General features: G+C 37.1%; 1 pseudogene; it reads left to right on the forward strand.

Annotated features, from left to right (window-relative positions):
• The first annotated feature begins 8098 nt into the window (after positions 1-8098).
• LOC148525423 (5S ribosomal RNA) lies at positions 8099-8217 on the forward strand (annotated as a pseudogene).
• The last annotated feature ends 797 nt before the right edge of the window (positions 8218-9014 follow it).

Consider the following 9014-nt stretch of genomic DNA (forward strand, 5'->3'; position numbering starts at 1 on the left):
TAGAGGCCAAAATATGAAAATTCTGTCAATGTCCCAATATTTATGCACCTGACTGTATATATATATATATATATATATATATATATATATATAGATATATAAACAAATGTCCTGACTCACTGACTCACTGACTCATCATTGCCCAGCCCAAACTCCTGGTCCTAGAAACATGTAATTCAGGGAGTATAAGCCTTCCATGATGTATGCACCCATTAAGCAGGTATTTTTGGAAATTCAACTCCTAAATGAGTCGGTCAGCAGTGACGGCTCCTGATTGGTGGCCGCAAGCCCCAATTGGCTCAAGATTGGTGACAGATTCAAATTGTACTGGCACTGTCTGTCCATGTCTGCCACTGCCTGCTGATGCACCAGCTGTAATTAGCTGGTGGCCTGGCCCCTAATCCACACCTGATAGCTGCTGATGGCACACAGGGGGAGGCGAAAGGCTACTGGAAAGACACAAGGAGGTGAGTTGCTGGGGGCAACAATGTGTAAGGGGCACTACTATTGTGTAGAATAATGTGTTTTATGGTACTATGTGGCATAATCTGTAAAGGGCATCACAGTGTGGTATAATGTGCTGGGGGGCATAATGTGTAAGGGGCACTACTATTGTGTAGAATAATGTGTTATATGCTACTATGTGGCATAATTTTTAAAGGACATTACTGTATGGTATACTGTGTAATGGGCACTACTACTACGTGGCATAATGCATATAAAAGGTACTACTGTGTGGCATAACCTGAATGGATTCAGTGTGGGGGCAAATGTATGTGTTTTTTTTACCTCTAGGGGGCCCTTTTAAGATCTTGCTATGTGGCCCACATGCAAACACAGAGGCTCTGCATTTAATATGTCATCAAGTTTGCTCAGGCTGAGGTGAAAAATATACTTTTGTTGCTTTCTCACAGGTTTTTGGCAAGCTGTCAATTTCCACTGGAGCCAGCCATGGAACCTGTGTAATTTAAGAGAGTGTCCCCATTATAAAGGATTGTGTGACATTGTGTGGCCCTGACAGAGTTCAAAACTAATCCTGGTCAAACTATACATCCATGCCCAATTTGGTGAAACTAGGTCCAAAACTCTGGCCATGCATAAAGGACAAATAGATGGAAAGTCAGACAGACAGACAGACAGACAGACAGACAGACAGACTTTCTAACTTATTATATAGATATTTGGCTTCATGGGAGAGCAAAAATTAAAAACACTGCACCTTAATATTTAAGCTGGGACATCAGTACAGCACACGTAAAATAAAAATATAAAAGTATATATGTAATTTATTCAATAGAGCTAAATCAACATACAAATCACATTCATTTAATGTAAATGAATAATTAAAAACAATTAGCACAATAAATCCTGTTAAAGCATGAGAAACAATAAATACAGTACATTCAGCAATAAAACAATTGATCAGACTCTTATAGGAAATACTCAGAAAGAAAGAAAAATAAATAAAAATCAGTAGAATCATAAAAAGTGTCCAGAGTTAATGTAGTCAAGAATGTATCCAATGAAGGAATAAGTATCCAAATGGCTGAAACAAATAAACGTATGAGTTCTACTCTGGTTATTGATATTAGAGATAGTCTGACAATAATATAATGACAAAAATGATGCCGCCTGTAGGAGAGTCTGTATCCTTATATATCCACTGCTATGCAGTAAAGTCCCATATATCTGTGTCTTAACACAGCAGATAATTAGTAGTGAATATTCACTGACACCCTGTATTCAAGGCTGTACCTTAGGGCGGGAAAGGACAAGTCCAGTGTAGTTCATCTGCCACAGGGCACTCACGGCTCTTGTCTCAAAAACATGACAGCAGCACAGGTGCAATGATCCGCCGTGGGAAACTCACAGCCACCTGTCTTGGTGCACCGGAGGCAGCACAGACGGCACAGTGTGGGGGGAGTGAGCTGGAAACACTGACCATGTATAACGGCACTGAACCCGGACAGCTCACGTTTCAAAGCCGCCCAGCCGCTCTGGATTTCAGGATGGAGTAGAATAGACAGCACCAGTCTCAGCCAGTTGGGTAATGGTCAGTGTAAGGTAACAAGCCCAGGGTGGATCTCCAGTTCACGAGTGAGGGAGCAGCAACGTGTTTTGGCTACTGACCATAGCCTTTTTCAAGCTGGATTGTTCACCTCCATTAGTTGGACAGGTTCTTGGGAGAGCACTCTCTTTGGAGTGTGAGATGGTTACAGTAAAATAAACCTTCATGTGGTTTTTACCACCCTTACTCTGTAAGCATCTATGTACAATAGAAAACAGGGAAGATTCCGCACAGAACCATAACTAGAATTATTTTAACCAACCATCCATATCCATGAATAATTTATACATCATAAGTTTATGTTGGTGGTGCTCCCACAGCCTAAATATAACAGATTTATTAGAAAAAGAAAGAGTAAGGCTATTCTTGGGGCACACTTGTATATGAATTCTTAAGATTGAAATAAAATATAACTTTTAATATTAATAGTAAAATATATACCAGGTACACATAAGGTCATAGGCGAACATATTAAAAGATAATTTCTGCAATATTTTACTATTAATATTAAAAGTTATATTTTATTTCAATCTTAAGAATTCATATACAAGTGTGCCCCAAGAATAGCCTTACTCTTTATTTTTCTAATAAATCTGTTATATTTAGGCTGTGGGAGCACCACCAACATAAACTTATGATGTATAAATTATTCATGGATATGGATGGTTGGTTAAAATAATTCTAGTTATGGTTCTGTGCGGAATCTTCCCTGTTTTCTATTTAACCTATTTTCTGATAACCATTCAGTTTCTGATTCCGGCACGAATCATTTAGAATTTTGAATTCTATTTACAGGTACAATAATTTGAATAAAGAACTATAATTTTGATATATAAGCTACAATTATATCCATTAGCAATCTATTCTCCCTTTGACAATATGTCTACATTTTCACTTAAAAATGAACTTATTACAAAAAAGAGGACCTTGGACAATCTTGATGATATCTTTAATGACATTTCAATATCTAATACTACTAGAGATGATTGGGAAGAGAATCTGTTCCAACTTAAATCAAACTTACAACGTAGAACTAGGGTATCCTGGGATATCACCACCTTGGAAAATTATTTGAAATATAAAATTACTCCAAGAGGCCTACGTCCTAAAGTTTTTCCAGCTTTTAAATTGGCCACCGAAAACTTGAGTAAAGATTGGGAGGCAGCTTTGCTCAAATGCTCTCAAGACCTAATGGCCATCTTAATCAAGCATAATCATATTACCCTTGATGCCTGTGAAAAGGAGATTGAAACACTGGGCAAAAAACTGGAAAACTGGGAAAAAGATATTCCATCCCAAAAAAATTAGTTGAAAAACATAAAAAAGAACTTGAAATGTATGAATTAGAGATCATTGAGAGGAAAAAACAAAAATTCAATAGGGATAAACGAGATTTTCAAACAGGTAATATCTTTAAATGGAGTAAACAGACGGGTAACAGATATAACTATAAACCTCAGGAGTCATACACATCATCAGAGATCGAATCATCTGGTGGTGAAGATATCCCAGCTACTAACAGTAGTGAAAACCCCAACCCCCGTCAAAGATATGGTTCCTATGATGACGAGCACCCCTCATCGACTTTTTTAGGACCAAGCAGAGGGAGACGACAAAAATACAGCACAAGAGGAAAATGAGGTGGGGGAAGAAGAAATACGGGGGAACCATCAGACTGGGATCGCCATCCACAATCCAGATATCCGATCAGAACCCCGAGGCGGTAAGGATATTTGATACTCAATTCAATATTATCAATTTGTCCAACCAAGCCCTAACTGACGTGGAGACTTCAATACTCAGTAAGGGTTTATCGTTCTCACCAACCCAAACATTCAACCGATTCAGCTGGGAAAAAGATTTGAAATTATTCGGACGTAAACTTCTTCTTAAAAAGTATTTTGCAAATCAGAAGAACAATAATTTACCTACGAATATTACATCTGATGAAGATCCAATATTGAACGACGATGAAATGGAAGCAATTTGTGCACTGGAAGAACTACAAGAAGAAAGTTCCCGTACTGACATTGTATCTAATCAAACAAGAATTATCTGTAAGAAAAAATCAAAATTCTTCCCACCAGAATCTCTTTGTCCGGAAGTCTTGATATTTCAGGAATTAGTATCAAAAGATCTTGATATTCTTTACTCTAAAACTCGTGGCAAGAAAAATATCCAGGGCAATCTTAGTAAACTAGAAAAGAAAACATTGGAAGACATTCAACAATGGAAGGAAGTAATCATAAAACCTTCTGATAAAGGAGGTAATGTTGTTATCTGGCCTATTGAAATGTACTATCAAGAAGCGATGCGTCAACTCCAAGATACCAACTGTTACCAATTAATGCTATTTAATCCAACGGAGAATTTTACTACAATTTACAATAGGATTATTGATAAAGCATTTAAAGAAGGCACTATCCTTAAACAGGAATATCAATACCTACAAGTACAGAAACCCAGGATACCGACATTATACTTACTCCCTAAGGTACATAAAGATATTAATAACCCACCAGGGAGACCCATTGTATCTGGGATTGGAGGCCTATCAGAACAAGCTAGTAGATTCATTGACCTCCACTTAAGACATCATGTCCTTGGACTGACATCTTATGTACAAGATACATCTGATATTTTGAGGAAATTACATGATGTAAGAATGGACAAACACGACTTCCTTGTGACATTAGATGTTGAATCCTTATATACGTGTATCAGACAAGACCTTGGGATTGAAGCAGTTGCGTATTTTCTTCGAATGGAGGAACCATGTGATTTCCACAATTTTCTACTGGATATTCTCAGATTTATTCTGACTAAAAATAATTTTACATTCGGGGACCGCTTCTACCTGCAGACGAGGGGGACGGCAATGGGGGCGACCTGTGCCCCCACATATGCCAACCTCTTCTTGGGCAGGTGGGAGCGGGAAACCGTTTTTGGTGACATGATGGAAAAATATACTCAATTTGTCGGCGGTTGGTGGCGCTACATAGATGATATTTTTATGATCTGGGAAGGCGAAGAAAGCATATTATTGGAGTTCATTCAGGAGCTAAATAATAATGATTTCAATATAAGATTGACTTATCAATACAGTAGTGATTGGGTATCATTCTTAGACCTTAAAATCTATAAAACTCCTGAGGGTGTGATTCATACCGAACTTTTTCGCAAGACGACAGTGACAAATAGTCTTTTACATCAGACTAGCGCGCACTTCCCACCGACGGTGGAAAATTTGCCTAAAGGTGAATTTCTTCGCCTTAAACGAAATTGCTCAGAGGAATCAACCTATAGGATGAAAAGTGTTGAACTCTCCGAACGTCTTGTAGAAAGAGGATATAGCAAGAGAAGTATTAAAAAAGCCAAGGCCAGTATTTCCTCCATTCAAAGGGAAACTATGATTTTCAAAAAAGAGGAACATTATCCTGGAGGTAAAAGAACCAATAAAGAAACTGGAACTGTACATTTCATTGGTAATTTTAATAGGGAATGGAGGACTATTCAGGATATTATCCAGAGACACTGGCCTGTCCTACTACTGGACGAAGATTTGTATTAGGTATTAGGCACCAAAGTTGCAATGGGTTGGCGCAGATCTAGGAATCTACGTGATAATCTTGTCCAAAGCCATTACATCAAATTTCCCAAGAAGGATAACAAAATACATGGCTCTTTTCCATGTGGGACATGCAAAGCATGCCAGTATATGGTTAAATGTGATAGGGTCCAAGATAAATATGGCAACACTTCCTCGATCAAAGATTTCATCAATTGCAGCACTGTGGGGGTTGTGTATTGCCTGACGTGCAGCTGTGAGATGAAATATGTAGGGATTACAACAAGGAATTTCAGACAGCGTACCTTGGAACATGTTGGGACTATCAGGAATGCTCGATCTGATTTAACAAAATTTAAGAAACTTACTTCAGTTGCGAGACATTTTCATGTATACCATAAAGATAATCCTAATGATCTGCGCATTTTTGGTCTGGAAAAAGTTTTGTTGGGGATTCGCGGTGGCGATCTCATGCAGCAATTAATGAAACGTGAAAGCTACTGGACATTCAAGTTAGCGGCACTATCTCCTAGAGGGATGAATGAGTATATTAACTATAGCGTATTTTTGTAATTATATTTATAAATCTTTGTATTCAATATATCTTTTTCAAATCCTTTTTAATTCATTTTTTAGATAATTTATAATGAGTACACTGTTTATTCACTAATTTACTTTGGCATTATATAATATTTTTCTTTTTTCACATTTTTCACTTAATCACTATGGGTAGATCTAACCATATATTTTATATAATTTTTCTATGGTCACAATTTCACTTTTGTAACTTTTATTGTATGGGTATATCCCAATATAATAATCTTAATTTATATTGGTCTTGTACCATCTTATTAATTCACGTTTTATTGTGACACTGTAATTTGGTGTATATATATATATATTTTAGTGGAATATATGCTATCCAATGACTATATAATTTTATTGCTATTTAATGGTATTCTAATTATTACTAGTGGCTAATAGGAATATGTTCATAAACTCGTTTATAAATAGTAACACGAGTGGACGTTGTGTGATTACACTTTATGATATTTGTTAGTAGCTTATGATTTAATTTCAGTTTATAATTTTCTTGAATAATTCTGTTCTGATGGATAATTTTACTCTATAGTCATGGTGGTATTCTTAAGCACCATTCCATTATTTGTTTCAGTTTAAGAACAATGTGATGCTCATTGTCACCCATTATGATTATGGGGCCTTCCCTGGGTATTTATTATGATTTTCAGATCAAGTGCGTATGATTTAATATATTAGGACCACATATATACATAAAATTCCTCCTGGTTTTAGTGATTTTTAATTTCAGTTAATCGCTTTTTAAACTACATATCCGAACAAGCAATCTGTCTAACTGGGACTATTTGATTGGCCCATTGTATCATGAGTTTTATTTTAACCAACCGGGTATTGAACTACATATCCCAATATGCAGTTCTCCCAATCGGGACCCGGTGATTGGCTTATTACCTCACGAGCGCATCCATAACCAATAGAATCAAGCTTAGTTGAGGGAGACTGTATTGCGCTGTGACTAATGGCACAGCTGTGAGCCGCGACCTGAGTCGCGGGTAAATGACGTGTATTCTGCACACATTTAAAAGGATTACTATCTAAGTCATCATTACACGAGGTGATCAAGCCTCAAAGCGGGCGAAACGCGCGTCCTTTGTTTACATATGAGACTCTGCTGATGTCAAGGATAACCCAGTCAGTGCACGGACTGGGCTCCACTGTACCTCACACTGGTAACGTATAAGCTGACAGATGATTGTGTCTGGTCAGCCAGATAGATTTGTTCAGGCTTAGCCTGTCAGTTTTCTTTTCCAATTGCTATCTCCTATTTTTCTTTTTAGCATTTTGGGGATATGACCTACTCCTGTGATTCAGCTCGTTTCCTATGTATGGCTGAGAAAACCCCCCTTCTTTTGTACTCTCTGTGATTCCTATTATATACCAGGTTAATGAGGGTGCCTGCTAATATACTCAATTTCAGCCCAATTTGGAAGTCCTGAGCATTTCCTGGTGGAATATATTCATTGATAGAGAAATATCTGATAATAGGAGAACCATTTTGATTAGCATATTTATGCAGCCACCATAATTTATATAAAAAATTGATATTCTATGTTTATGGGGTGATTGTATATTATGTGTTCTGTCAGGCTTTGTTATTGTGTAGAGTTCCTATTCTGTATACTTGGAACTAAGTATGATTTGTGATAAGTTACCTATGTGATGCTCTCTTAAAGTTACAATCTATACATGGTTATGCTATATGTGTCAATTGATTGCATCACAAGGAAGGTATGCTTATGCACCACCTGTCTTGATAGCAACTGATTATTAACTGGACCTCTCTTTTGAGAGTAGTCCTACATTTTTTAAATAGGCTCAGACCGTGTGCATAAGTGAATCCCCATATATTTTCAGTAGCGATAATCTACAGTCATACTTCACTGACTATGCCCAAACTCGTTTGATCTTGGAAGCGATCCAGTGGTAGGCCTGGTTAGTACTGTTGTGGGGGACCACTCAGGAAAACCAGGTTCTGTAGATAGATATTGTACTGCTTAATGGGGATCATAGGACTGCGCACTGTGTAGCCTATATACCAATACCTATGGTATTTATTGCAATATCTGCACTCTAACACAATTATTGTTATCCTAAATTGTATATGTGGGGTACTTTGCAGAAATTATCTTTTAATATGTTCGCCTATGACCTTATGTGTACCTGGTATATATTTTACTATTAATATTAAAAGTTATATTTTATTTCAATCTTAAGAATTCATATACAAGTGTGCCCCAAGAATAGCCTTACTCTTTCTCTTTCTAATAAAGCATCTATGTACAGTAAGCACCAATTTGGGATTTCCCCTCTACTTTGTTGAGACTACCATTACACTTGGGATGCTGGGAAGATCCTTTCCAAAAAACCATATACCATATATCCTTCAGTACACTAAGGGTGTGTTTCTTATATAGCTGACATGCTAATCACTGTTATTTTTTTTCCCTTTTATGTTCCTTATGGAAACATCATTTAAATCAACCAGAAATCTGCCATCTGTAACTTCTCTTACCAAAAATAGGACTACGTATAGTATAAAGGACAATTTGACTTCCTTGTGGTCAATGTGAAAACAGGTGGACATTTTTAGCACATTTAGATACATACAGTATATGTGCTGAACTAGTTTGATCTCCGATTGTATGATTATTTTCTCTATTTGCGAGCAAAACAAACAGTTGGATCTATCTTCACACACACAACTTGGGTGAAATGATAAGGTGGAGAGAGATAAAGTACCAGCCAATCAGCTTCTGTCATTCTTCAAACACAGCCTGT

Source organism: Taudactylus pleione, unplaced genomic scaffold, assembly GCF_031769625.1.
Source record: "Taudactylus pleione unplaced genomic scaffold, aTauple2 ptg000108l, whole genome shotgun sequence".
Classification (NCBI taxonomy): Eukaryota; Metazoa; Chordata; class Amphibia; order Anura; family Myobatrachidae; genus Taudactylus; species Taudactylus pleione.